The 12,207-nt window shown below is 40.9% G+C and overlaps 2 protein-coding genes across 8 annotated transcripts in view; one reads left to right on the top strand and one right to left on the bottom strand.

Moving 5' to 3' along the window:
* The window catches only part of DHRS7B (dehydrogenase/reductase 7B), a 68,539-nt gene that overhangs the window by 8,952 nt on the left and 47,380 nt on the right, over nucleotides 1-12,207 (bottom strand). The window lies entirely within an intron of this gene.
* The window catches only part of LOC128566373 (glutamate dehydrogenase 1, mitochondrial-like), a 263,695-nt gene that overhangs the window by 232,478 nt on the left and 19,010 nt on the right, over nucleotides 1-12,207 (top strand).

Genomic DNA, 12,207 nt, shown 5'->3' with positions numbered 1-12,207 from the left:
GCCAAGGTGGTGGATTGCTTGAGCTCACGAGTTCAAGACCAGCCTGAGCAAAAGCGAGACCCCCGTCTCTACTAAAAGCAGAAAAACTGAGGCAAGAGGATCACTTGAGCCCAAGAGTTGGAGGTTGTGAGCTATGATGCCAGGGTACTCTACCCAGGGTGACAGCTTGAGACTCTTGTCTCCAAAAAAAAAGAAAGAAAGAAAGAAAGAAAGAAAAACACAAAAATAACATAATGGCGAAAGACTAAAAGCTTTTCCCCCTAAGATCAGGAATAAGCCAAACATTCTTTCTTTCAGGGTTGCAATCTTATTTTTAGATGCAAGCGGATTTAAAGCAACTAAAGTTAAGAAAGACAAAGATGGGGCCAGGCATGGTGGCTCATGCCTATAATCCTAGCACTCTGGGAAGCCAAGGCAGGTGGACTGCCTGAGCTCACGAGTCCAAGACCAGCCTTAGCTAGTAATTTGTGTCTTCACACAAATTAAAACCTTGTCTTTAAAAATAACTAGGCATTGTGGTGGGCACCTGCAGTCCCACCTACTTGGGAGGCTGAGGCAAGAGAATCCCTTGAGCCCAAGAGTTGGAGGTTTCTGTGAGCTGTGATGCCTGAGCATTCTTCTAAGGGCAACAAAGTGAGACTCTGTCTTAAAAAAAAAAAAAAAAAAAAAAAGAAAGATGAAAGAAAAAAGAAAGAAAAAGATGGACATTTTACACTGGTCAAAGGAACAATACAGCAAGAAGACATTTCAATTTAAATATTTATACACCAAATTAAATGCTCCCAGATTTATGAAGTAGACCTTGATGTATCTGAGCAATAAGATATCCCACAACACCATAATAGTCGGGGACTTTAACAATGCTCTGACAGAACTGGACAGATCATCTAAACAGACTCTAAATAAAGATACAAAGGACTTAAATGTGACCCTACAACAAGCAAGATTAATAGACATATACAGAACACACCTTCCCAAAGCTAAGGAATATACGTTTTTCTCATCAGCCCATGGGACGTACTCCAAAAATTGACCACATCCTAGGATACAAATCAAACTTCAAAATTAAAAGAACAGAAATTATACCTTGTATCTTCTCAGACCACAAGGCAATAAACGTGGTACTCAACTCCAACAAAAATGTTCATCCCCACGCAAAGATTTAGAAATTAAACAACCTTATGCTGAATGATAGTTGGGGTCAGAAAGAGCTAAAAGAGAAAATTGTTTAATTCCACAAACATAACAATGAAGACACAAATTACCAAAACCTGTGGGATACAGCAAAAGCAGACTTCGGATGGAAATTTATCACATTAGATGCCTACATTTGAAAAACAGAAAGAGAGCACATCGACAAACTCACAAACAATCTTATAGAATTGGAAAAAGAAGAACAATCTAATCCCAAATTTAGCAGAAGAAAAGAAATAACCAAAATTAAATCATATATGAATGAAATTGAAAATAAAAGAATCATCCAGAAAATTAACAAAACAAAAAGTTGGTTTTTCAAAAAAAATAAATAAAATTGATAAACCTATCAATGGCCAGATTAACTAGAAACAGAAAAGTAAAATCTCTAATCACCTCAATCATAAATGATAAAGGGGAAATAACAGATGCCACAGAGATACAAGAGATCATCTCTGAGTACTACAAGAAACCCTATGCCCAGAAATTTGACAACGTGGAGGAAATGGATCAATACCTGGAATCACACCCTCTCCCTAGACTTAATCGAGAAGAAAGAAATCTCTCAAGCAGACCAATTTCAAGAACTGAGATCAAAGAAATAATAAAAAATCTCCCAACAAAAAAATGCCCTGGTCCAGATGGCTTCACACCAGAATTCTATCAAACCTCCAAAGAAGAGCTCATACCCATACTGCAGAAATTATTCCAAAAAATTGAGAAGGAAGAAATTTTCCTCAACACGTTCTATGAAGCAAACATCACCCTGATATCAAAACCAGGAAAAGACCTAACTAAAAAGGAGAATTTCAGACCAATTCACTAATGAATAAAGATGCAAAAATTCTCAATAAAATCCTAGCCAATAGATTACAGCTTATCATCAAAAAAGTCATACATCATGAACAAGTAGGTTTCATCCCAGGGATGCAAGGCTGGTTTAACATACACAAGTCCACAAACGTAATTCACCTTATCAACAGAAGCAAAAACAAAGATAATATGACTCCTCTCAATAGATGCAGAAAAAGCATTCAATAAAGTTCAGCATCGGCTCAGCACCTACAGCTCAGCAGCTAGGGCATCAGCCACATACACCAGAGCTAGCGGGTTTGAATCCAGCACGGGCCTGCCAAACAACAATGACAACTACAACCAAAACATAGCTGGGCATTGTGGTAGGCACCTGTAGTCCCAGCTACTTGGGAGGCTGAGGCAAGAGAATTGCTTAAGCCCAGGAGTTTAAGGTTGCTGTGAGCTGTGACACCATAACACTTTACCCAGGGCAATAGCTTGAGGCTCTGTCTGAAAAAAAAAAAAAAAAAAAAATTCAGCATCCTTTTCTAATTAGAACACTTAAGATTATAGACATAGGTGGCACATTTCTGAAACTGACTGAAGCCATCTATGACAAACTCACAGCTAATATTATACTGAATGGAGTAAAACTGAAAGTTTTCCACTTAGAACTGGAGCCAGACAAGTGTCCTCTATCACGACTGCTATTCACCATAGTACTAGAAGTTCTAGCTAACACAATCAGGCAACAGAAGGAAATAAAGGGCATCCAAACAGGAGCAGAAGAGGTCAAACTCTCCCTCTTTGCTGACGATATGATTTTTTTTTTTGAGACAGTCTTACTCTGTCTCCCTCAGTAGAGTGCTGTTACATCACAGCTGACAGCAACCTCCAACTCTTGGGCTTAAGTGATACTCTTGCCTCAGCGTCCCAAGTAGCTGCGACTATAGGCACCCACTACAACCCCCGGTTATTTTTGTTGCAGTTGCCACTACTGTTTTAGCTGGTCGGGGCTGGGTTCAAACCTGCCACCCTCAGTATATGGGGCTGGCGCCCTACCCACTGACCCAGAGGTGCCACCCTGACAATATGATCTTATACTTAGAGAACCCCAAAGTCTCAACCACAAGACTCCTGGAAGTGATCAAAAAATACAGTGATGTCTCAGGATATAAAATCAATGTCCACAAATCAATAGCCTTTGTATATGTCACAAACAGCCAAGATGAGAAGCTAATCAACTCAAGGACACAATTCCCTTCACAGTAACTTCAAAGAAAATTAAACACCTAGGAATATGTCTCAGCACCTATAGCTCAGTGGCTAGGGTGCCAGCCACATACATCAGAGGTGACAAGTTCGAACCCAGCCCAGGCCTGCCAAATAACAATGACAAATACAACCAAAAATCAGCTGGGCATTGTGGCGTGCACCTGTAGTCCCAGTTACTTGGGAGGCTGAGGCAAGAGAATCACTTAAGTCCAACACTTTGAGTTAATGTGAGCTGTGATGCCACAGCACTCAGAGGGGCACACAGTTAGACTCTGTCTCAAAATAAATAAATAAATAAATAAAAGAAATACCTAGGAATATACCTAACAAAAGAATTGAAGGGCAGGGCGGCACCTGTGGCTCAAGGAGTAGGGCGCTTGTCCCATATGCCGGAGGTGGCAGGTTCAAACCTAGCCCCGGCCAAAAAACAAAAAAAAAAGAGTTGAAGGGCAGACAATCCAAGATGGCGGCCGAGTAACAGCTTCCCTGCAACAGGGCACAGTGAATCTGGGGAGATAAGACTCCAGGCATCTCTGGCTGCTGGGATCTTCCTATAATCATCCCGTTGAGGATACAGGGAGTCAGCAAGGGACTTCTGGACCCCAAGAGGAGGACAAAAACCGAGAAAAACTGGCAAGTGGTTGCGTGTGTTCGACCAACCTAATCCCACCAGCAGCCGTAAGTACAAGCAGCAGTGAGACTGCGCAGCAGTGAGACTGCAAACTGGAAAGGCCTTACCTGTGAACTGTTTCAGTATTTTTGGACTTGGCACTCAGTTGAACTGCCTTGGGGAGAGCTTGAGCAGGAGTGTGGAGAACTTTGGGCATTGTCTAGGGCCCCAGACTGAGCTGCTGAGCCGGACGAAGCTAATAGTGTTCAGCTGTGGGCCGCAGGGAGCCATTCTGAGAGAACTGCCCCGGTAAGCTCCGTTCTCAGGATCGCAGAGCAAAGAACGGGCAGGAGCTAGTAACCTAGTGACTGAGCAGCCTAAAGGCGGGGACTGAGCTGCCTTACAGCCTTAATCCTCAGGGGCAGAGTGAGACAGGTTTTGGCACACTGGAGCCTGTTACGTGGGTAAAGTGCCGTGGTGTCACAGCTCATAGCAACCAAAAACTCTTGGGCTTGGCGCCACCTGAACCTCCATAAGAGCTGCTCCGTGACCCCCGACCTGCAACACGCACCCACCAGGCCTCTGTATGCCCTGACCAGGAACTGCAGGAGCCGCGCAACCCTGCGTCCTCTCTCCTGTATCCTTCCTGCCTCCACACTGGCCCGCTAGTCTAGCCGCGTGCTGTCCGGAGCCCTCCCTGCCTCAATGCAGAGCCCTTCTCCCGGCCAGAGACTGCTGGAGCCTTGGGCTCTCTGTGCCAAAGTCACTGCGTGCCAGGCACTCCCAGAACTGTGCACTCCACCTCCCGCCCTGTTGCTGGATCCAGGTGTATGACACCCTGGAGCTGCTTCCACAACCAGAATTCCCTGGCTGAGGCAGCCCAAGAGGAACTACACATGGTCACTCCCTACAAAGATCCAGCAACAATAGAGTGATCCTGCTGGGGTCTAATCTTGGAGAGACACCTCCCCAACTCTGAGGACAGCCAGAGGCAACGGTGAAAAACAATCATGAGGCAAAATCAACAGAAAAACTCTGGAAATATGAATAATCAGAGTAGATCAACTCCCCCAAGGATCAATGGGGGACACAGCACAAGATTCCATGCACAAACAAATAGCTGAGACGTCAGAAATCGAATTCAGAATCTGGATAGCAAATAAGATCGAATTAGAATTCCAAGCAGTAACCCAAAAGATATCTCAAGAATTCAACGAATTCAAAGACCAAATGACCAAAGATTTTGACACATTGAGACAAGAAGTTGCAGCCCTTAAAGATCTGAGAAACACAGCAGAATCCCTCAGTAACAGAATGGAGCAAGCAGAAGAAAGGATTCCTGACATTGAAGACAAAGCTTTCGAACGCTCCCAAACTCTCAAACAGGAAGAGAAATGGAGGGCAAAAACAGATCACTCTCTCAGAGAGCTCTGGGATAATTCGAAGAAAATCAATATTCGTCTTATAGGGATCCCCGAAAGCAATGAAGGTGCTTCACAAGGCACAAAGTCTCTTCTCCATGAGATTATGAAGGAGAACTTTCCAGACATACCAAGAGATCCTGAAATTCAGATTGCAGACAGTTTCAGAACTCCAGCACAACTCAACCCAAATAAGACATCCCTCAAGACACATCATAATCAATTTCACTAAAGTTAATATGAAGGAGAAAATTCTGAAAGCAGACGAAAGAAAACCATCGCCTACAAGGGCACGAATATTAGAATAACTGCAGATATCTCTGCTGAAACCTTTCAAGCTAGAAGAGGATGGTCATCGACTTTTAATCTCCTAAAACAAAATAACTTTCAACCCAGGATCCTGTACCCAGCTAAACTGAGTTTCATTTATGACGGAGAAATTAAATACTTCAATGACATTCACATGTTAAAGAAATTTGCCACAACTAAACCAGCTCGCCAGGATATTCTCAGACTTATCCTCCATAAAGACCAGCGTAATCCTCCACCACAAAAGTAAACCTACCCAGAAAATTTTGATCAATTCCAACTTCCACAGTCACAAAAGGATTAAAAATGTCCACCGGACTCTCGAAAGGCTTATCAATATTTTCAATTAATGTGAATGGTTTAAATTGTCCTCTAAAGAGGCACAGGTTGGCTGACTGGATACAAAAACTCAAGCCAGATATCTGCTGCATATAAGAATTGCATCTTACATTAAAAGACAAATATAGAAGGGTGAAGGGATGGTCATCTATATTCCAGGGAAATGGAAAGCAGAAAAAAGCAGGCATTGCAATCCTATTCACAGACGCAATAGGCTTTAAACCAACCGAAATAAGGAAGGATAAGGATGGACACTTCATATTTGTTAAAGGTAATACTCAATATGATGAGATTTCAATTATTAATATTTATGCATCCAACCACAACGCACCTCAATTTATAAAAGAAACTCTAACAGACATGAGCAACTTGATTTCCTCCAGTTCCATAGTAGTTGGAGATTTTAACACCTCTTTAGCAGTGCTGGATAGATCCTCCAAAAAGAAGCTAAGCAAAGAAATTTTAGATTTAAACTTAACCATTCAACATCTGGACTTAACAGACATCTACAGAACATTTCATCCAACAAAACTGAATACACATTCTTCTCATCAGCCCACGAAACATACTCCAAAATCAACCACATCCTAGGCCACAAATCTAACCTCAGCAAATTTTAAAAAATAGAATTTATTCCTTGCATCTTCTCAGACCATCATGGAATAAAAGCTAAACAACCTTTTGCTGAAGGATAGATGGGTTATAGACGAGATTAAGAAGGAAATCACCAAATTTTTAGAACAAAACAACAATCTAGAACCTCCGGGATGGATACTGCAAAGGCAGTCCTAAGAGGGAAATTTATAGCACTGCAAGCCTTCCTCAAGAAAACGGAAAGAGAGGAAGTTAATAACTTAATGGGACATCTCAAACAACTGGAGAAGGAAGGAAACTCCAACCCCAAACCCAGCAGAAGAAAAGAAATAACCAAAATCAGAGAAGAATTAAATGAAATTGAAAACAAAAGAATTACACAACAGATCAATAAATCCAAAAGTTGGTTTTTTGAAAAGATCAATAAAATAGGTAAACCTTTGGCCAACCTAACCAGGAAAAAAAGGGTAAAATCTCTAATTTCATCAATCAGAAATGGTAACGATGAAATAACAACAGACCCCTCAGATATTCAAAAAATCCTTAACGAATACTACAAGAAACTCTACTCTCACAAATATGAAAATCTGAAAGAAATCAACCAATACCTGGAAGTACACCACCTACCAAGACTTAGCCAGAATGAAGTGCAAATGTTGAACAGGCCTATCTCAAGTTCTGAAATAGCATCAACTATACAAAATCTCCCTAAAAAGAAAAGCCCAGGACCAGATGGCTTTATGTCAGAATTCTACCAAACCTTTAAAGAAGAACTAATACCTATATTACTAAACCTCTTCCAAAATATGGAAAAAGAAGGAATATTACTCAACACATTCTATGAAGCAAACATCACCTTGATCCCTAAACCAGGGAAACCCCAACAAGAAAAGAAAATTATAGACCAATATCACTAATGAAGATTGATGCTAAAATACTCAATAAGATCCTAACAAACAGAATCCAACAACACATCAAAAAAATTATACACCACAACCAAGTGGGATTTATCCCAGGGTCTCAAGGCTGGTTCAATATATGTAAATTTATAAATGTAATTCAGCACATAAGCAAACTAAAAAATAAGGACCATATGATTCTTTCAATTGATGCAGAAAAAGCTTTTGATAATATCCAGCATCCCTGATCAGAACACTTAAGAAAATTGGTATAGAAGGGACATTTCTTAAACTAATAGAGGTCATCTACAGCAAACCCATAGCCAATATCGTATTGAATGGAGTTAAATTGAAATCATTTCCACTTAGATCAGGAACCAGGCAAGGTTGCCCATTGTCTCCATTGCTCTTTAAAATTGTAATGGAAGTGTTAGCCATTGCAATTAGGGAAGAAAAGGCGATCAAGAGTATCCACATAGGATCAGAAGAGATCAAACTTTCCCTCTTCGCAGATGATATGATCATATATCTGGAAAACACTAGGGATTCTACTACAAAACTTTCAAAGGAATATAGCAATGTCTCAGGCGACAAAATCAACACCCATAAATCTGTAGCCTTTATATATACCAGCAATAACCAAGCCGAAAAAATAGTCAAGGACTCTATTCCTTTCACAGCAGTGCCAAAGAAGATGAAATATTTGGGAGTATACCTAACAAAGGACACAGCAGGAGGAATCATACTACCAGACCTGAGACTGTACTACAAATCGACAGTGATCAAAACAGCCTGGTATTGGAACAAAAACAGAGAAGTAGATGTCTGGAACAGAATAGAGAACCAAGAGATGAATCCAGCTACTTACTGTTATTTGATCTTTGACAAGCCAATTAAAAACATTCAGTGGGGAAAAGATTCCCTATTTAACAAATGGTACTGGGTGAACTGGCTGGCAACCTGTAGAAGATTGAAACTGGACCCACACCTTTCACCATTAAGTAAGATAGACTTTCACTGGATAAAAGATTTAAACTTAAGACATGAAACTATAAAAATACTTGAAGAAAGTGCAGGGAAAACTCTTGAAGGAATCCGCCTGGGTGAATATTTTATAGGAGGACTCCCCAGGCAATTGAAGCAGTATCAAAAATACACTTCTGGGACCTGATCAAACTAAAAAGCTTCTGCACAGCCAAGAATATAGTAAGTAAAGCAAGCAGACAGCCCTCAGAATGGGAGAAAATATTTGCAGGTTATACCTCCGATAAAGGTCTAATAACCAGAATCCACAGAGAACTCAAACGTATTAACAAGAAAAGAACACATGACCCCATCTCAGGGTGGCAAGGGACTTGAAGAGAAACTTCTCTAAAGAAGACAGACACACGATCTACAAACACATGAAAAAAAGCTCATCATCCTTAATCGTCAGAGAAATGCAAATCAAAACTACTTTGAGATATCACCTCACCCCAGTAAGAGTAGCCCACATAACAAAATCCCAAGACCAGAGATGTTGGCGTGGATGTGGAGAAAAGGGCACCTTCTACACTGCTGGTGGGAATGCACACTAATACGTTCCTTCTGGAAGGATGTTTGGAGAATACTTAGAGACCTAAAAATAGACCTGCCATTCGATCCTATAATTCCTTTACTAGGTTTATACCCAGAAGACCAAAAGTCACAATATAACAAAGACATCTGTACCAGAATGTTTATTGCCGCCCAATTCATAATTGCTAAGTCATGGAAGAAGCCCAAGTGCCCATCGACCCACGAATGGACTAGCAAATTGTGGTACATATATACCATGGAATATTATGCAGCCTTAAAGAAAGATGGAGACTTTACCTCTTTCATGTTTACATGGATGGAGCTTGAACATATTCTTCTTAGCAAAGTATCTCAGGAATGGAAGACAAAGTATCCAATGTAGTCAGGCCTTCTATGAAGCTAAATTATAGCTTTCACAGGAAGGCTATAACCCAACTATAGCACAAGGCTATGATGAAAGGGCCAAGGAAGGGGAAGGGAGGGGGGAGGTTAGGGTGGAGGGAGAGAAAGGGGTGGGGCCACACCTACGGTGCATCTTAGAATGTACAGGCGAAACTTACTAAAGGCAGAATACAAATGTCTACATACAATAACTAAGAAAATGCCATGAAGGCTACATTGAACAGTTTGATGAGAATATTTCAGATTGTATATGAAACCAGCACATTGTACCCCTTGACTGCACTAATGTACACAGCTATGATTTAACAATAAAAAAAAAAAAAAAAAGAGTTGGGATGGTGTCTGTGGCTCAATGGAGTAAGGCTCCAGCCCCATATGCCAGAGGTGGTGGGTTCAAACCCAGCCCCGGCCAAAAACTGCAAAAAATAAAAATAAAAAAGAGTTGAAGGACCTCTCCAAAGGAAATTACGAAACCCTAAGAAAATAAATAGCAGAAGATATTAATAAATGGAAGAATATACCATGCTCATAGCTGGGAAGAATCAACATCGTCAAAATGTCTGTACTTTCCAAAGCAATCTACAGATTCAGTGCAATCCCCATCAAAATACCATACTTTCGAGAATTGGAAAAAAAACCCCATACAGCCAAGGCAATTGTTAGTAACAAAAACAAAGCCAGGTGGCGCCTGTGGCTCAAGGAGTAGGGCGCCGGTCCCATATGCCGGAGGTGGCGGGTTCAAACCTAGCCCCGGCCAAAAACAAAAAAAAAAAACAAAGCCGGGGCATCAGGTTTTAGGCTGTACTATAAGGCCACATTGATCAAAACAGCATGGTATTGGCATAAAAACAGACACATTGACTTTTTTTTTTTGGAGACAGAGTCTCATTTTGTCACTTTGTCACCCTTGGTAGAGTGCTGTGGCATCATAGCTCATAGCAACCTCAAACTCTTGGGCTCAAGAGTTTGTCATTTTGTCTTAGTTTTTCCTTTTTATTTTTTTGAGACAGAGCCTCAAGCTGTTGCCCTGGGTAGAGTGCCGTGGCATCACAGCTCACAGCAACCTCCAACTCCTGGGCTCAAGCGATTATCCTGCCTCTGCCTCCCAAGTAGCTGGGACTACAAGCGCCTGCCACAATGCCCGGATAATTTTTGGTTACAGTCGTCATTGTTGTTTGGCAGGCTCGGGCTGGATTCGAACCCGCCAGGTCAGGTGTATGTGGCTGGAGCTTTAGCCACTTGAGCCACAGGTGCTGAGTCAAGACATTGACATCTGGAACCAAAGAGAAAACCATGAGATGAAACTAAGATCTTATAGGTACCTGATATTTGATAAACCAAACAAGAACATACATTGGGGAAAAGAATCCCTATTCAATAAATGGTGCTGGGAGGACTGGGTAACCACATGTAAAAGACTGAAACTGGACCTATACCTTTGTCCACTCACAAAAATTGATTCAAGATAGATAAAAGCATGAAACGATAAAAATCCTCAAAGAAAGTGTGGGGAAAACACTTGAAGATACTTGCCTGGGGAAAGAATTTATGAAGACAATTTCCATAGTAATCGCAACAACAAAAACAAATGGGACTTATTTAAACTGAAAAACTTCTATACAGCTAAGGAAACAACAACCAAAGCAAACAATCTTCGGAATGGGAAAAGATATTTGCATATTATGAATCAGACAGAAGCTTGATAACTAGGATCTATAGAGAACTCAAATTAATAAAAAAAAAAAAAAAAGATCCAACAGTCCCATATATCTCTGGGCAAGAGACATGAAGAACTTTCTCTAAAGAAGACAAATGGTGGGTGGCGCCTGTGGCTCAAGGAGTAGGGCGCTAGTCTCATATGCCAGAGGTGGTGGGTTCAAACCCAGCCCCGGCCAAAAACCACAAAAAAAAAAGAAGACAAATGGCTAACAAGTTATGAAAAAATGCTCATCATCCCTAATTGTCAGAGAAATACAAATCAAAACCACCTGAGATATCACCTAACCCCAGTGAGAATGGCCCACATCACAAAGTCTCAAAGGTGCAGATGATGGTCTGGATGTGGAGAGAAGGGAACACTTTTACACTGATGGTGGGACTGCAAACCAATACAACCTTTTTGGAAGGAAATATTGAGAATCCTCAAAGAAGTCAAATTAGATCTCCATTTGATCCTGTGATCCCATTACTAGGCATCTACCCAGAAGAAAAAAAAATCATTTTATTATAAGGACATTTACACTAGACTGTTTATTGCAGCTCAATTTACAATCACCAAAATGTGGAAACAATCTAAATGTCCACCAACCCAGGGATGGATTAACAAGCTGTGGTATCTATATACCATGGAGTACTATTCAGCCACTAAAAAAGATGGAGACTTCACATCTTTTGTATTAACCTGGATTGAGGTGGAACACATTCTTCTTAGTAAAGCACCACAAGAATGGAGAAGCAAGGATTCAATGTACTCAGATCTATTATGAAGGCAGTAGATGAGCTAATACAAGGGGGAGGGGAAAGAGGAGGTGGGAGGAGGATGGGGGGTCACGGTGTATGGCACACCTCTTGGGGGCAGGACATAACTATAAGGGTCTTCATCTAACAAATGTAATCAGTGTAACCTAATTCTTTGTACCTTCCATAAATCCCAAACAATAAAAAGAAATTCCTCCTTTCACAACAGCTATTCAACATTGTACTGGAAGTTCTAACCAGCACAATTAGACAAGGAAAAGAAATAAAAGTCACCCACCCATATATCAATGGGCAAGAGACATGAATAGAACCTTCTCCAAAGAAGACAGATGAA

The sequence above is a fragment of the Nycticebus coucang genome, chromosome 15 (genome assembly GCF_027406575.1).
Source record: "Nycticebus coucang isolate mNycCou1 chromosome 15, mNycCou1.pri, whole genome shotgun sequence".
In the NCBI taxonomy this organism is placed as follows: domain Eukaryota; kingdom Metazoa; phylum Chordata; class Mammalia; order Primates; family Lorisidae; genus Nycticebus; species Nycticebus coucang.
This window is presented reverse-complemented; position numbering and strand designations above follow the sequence as displayed.